We start from the raw sequence: 2234 nt of genomic DNA on the forward strand, positions 1-2234 counted from the left end.
AAATAGAATTTATATAGCACTTAAGGTTTGCCAACACTTGACAAATATGATCTCAATTTTGTACTCAACACTGGGAAGTAGGTATTATCATTATCCCCATTTTTCAGTTGAGAAAACTTAGGTAGACAAAGGTCAAGTGACTTACCAGGCAGTAAATATTTCAGGCCGGATTTGAACTCAGTTCTTAACTCCAAGGAAGTGCTCTATCTACTATACCAAGCTGTACAAACAAAAATAAATGCAGTTAAATTCAGAGGGGAAACATTTACCTGGGTGCAGGGGGTAGGGGGAAACTTTTTTTAGGAAGTCTGTCTGATGAAGGTCTGATATCTAAGATACATATAAAATTTATTCAAATATCTAAGAATCAGAGCCATTCCCCAATTGATAAATCATTAAGGGATATGTATATGTAGTTCTCTAAGGCAGAGATCCATGTAATCAAATTAGTATAAAAAAGTTTCACATCACTAATAGAGAAATACAAATGATTAATTGAATGTTCTACCTCAGAGTTGTTTGATTAACAAAGATGACAATAAAAGACAAAGACAATGGATGGAGGGGTTGAAGGAAAATAGGCAAATTAATGCACCACTGGTCAAGCTGTGAACTAGTCTAGCCATTCCGGAAAGCAATTTGGAACTATATCCTCAAAATCTCTCACACACATACTCACACCCACATACACTTTGGCCCAACTATATAATTAATTGGCATCTATTTCAAAGAGATAGAAGAAATATAGAAAAGATCCATATCCACACACACATACGTACATACATACAAACATACACACACACACACACACACACACACACACACACACAGAGTATTACTTTTTGCTGTAGGAAAACCTGGAAAGAAAGTCAAAACCCATAAATTGAAGAATAACTGAAAAAAAGATGGGCATATAAAATATGATGGAATATTATTATAATGTAAGAAATGTTGAAAAGAGTGGATTCAGGGAAATCTGGGAAGACTTACATGAACTTATACAGGGCAAAATGAGCAGAACCAGTAGAATAAGTTATAATTACAACATTGTTACAAAAACCTGACAGATTTAAGAAGTCTTATCAATGCAATGAGCAGTCATCGCTCAAAGTTATCAATGATGAAGCAGGCAATCTATTACCTGATAGAGAGGTGGAAGACATGAAGGGTAGCTGGAGATATGTATTTTTGGACAAAGGGATAATTAGGAGAAAGAAGAAGATTAGAGCCAATGATGCCAAACTTAAAAAGAAAAAAGAAAGAATAAAAGAGGGTTCTAGCAGCATCTCACAAAAAATGGATAGAAGAGAATAAAGAAATTTTGAGAGACAAGTAGTACAGCTATCAAACTTTTCCTCACAATCTAGTATAAACTTTTGAAAGGAAAAGCAAGCTAAATTAGTTGAGTATTCTGATTAATTGGTAATTATTATACATGGATTACTAGTTTTGTTGTTATTTGTTTTTGCTGGGCAATGAGGGTTAAGTGACTTGCCCAAAGTCACACAGCTAATAAGTGTCAAGTGTCTGAGGTCAAATTTGAACTCAGGTCCTTCTGACTCCAGGGCTGGTGCTCTATCCACTACGCCACCTAGCTGCCCCTCGAAAAGCAAGCTAAATTAAATGGAGATTTTTGGTTTCATATATAATACTCTTTTGCTGTTTGTCTTTGTATATAGACATGTGTGTGCTTGTCAAAGTTCATAAAATTCAGAATAACAAATAAGGTCATAGTTCAATTTAGATCATCCAAGTCAAAGAAAAAAATAATGTAAGTGGTTGAAAAGAAAGAATGCAAGTACCAAGGACTCACAAACAAGACCATGGAAGACAATGCTGCAAGTGATCACATATGTGGGGTGAGGGGTATGACTCTATGCCTTTTCCCTGGCATTTTCTTAAGCCTGTAATGCTCTCCTCCCTTGCCTCTATCTACTGAACTCAGGGGCAAGGTTCAACTCAAATATCCTACTTTCTAGAGCAGGCCTTGCCCCTTGCCCCTGCCACCACCCCCCCCCCTTCCCTCTGATTACCTATTATTTACCCACCATATATTTTCTATGTAGTTGTTTGCATGGTGTCTCCTCCTTAGAAGGTGAGCTCCTTGAGGGCAGGGGCCATGGTTTTGTCTTTCTTTGTATCTCCAGAATTTAGCAGAATGCCTAGCACACTGTAAGAGCTTAATAAAGGCTTGTGGTCTGACTGCCTACAGTCTGTACGGTAGGTACTTGCCA

The sequence above is a fragment of the Dromiciops gliroides genome, chromosome 3, assembly GCF_019393635.1.
Source record: "Dromiciops gliroides isolate mDroGli1 chromosome 3, mDroGli1.pri, whole genome shotgun sequence".
NCBI classification, from domain to species: Eukaryota; Metazoa; Chordata; class Mammalia; order Microbiotheria; family Microbiotheriidae; genus Dromiciops; species Dromiciops gliroides.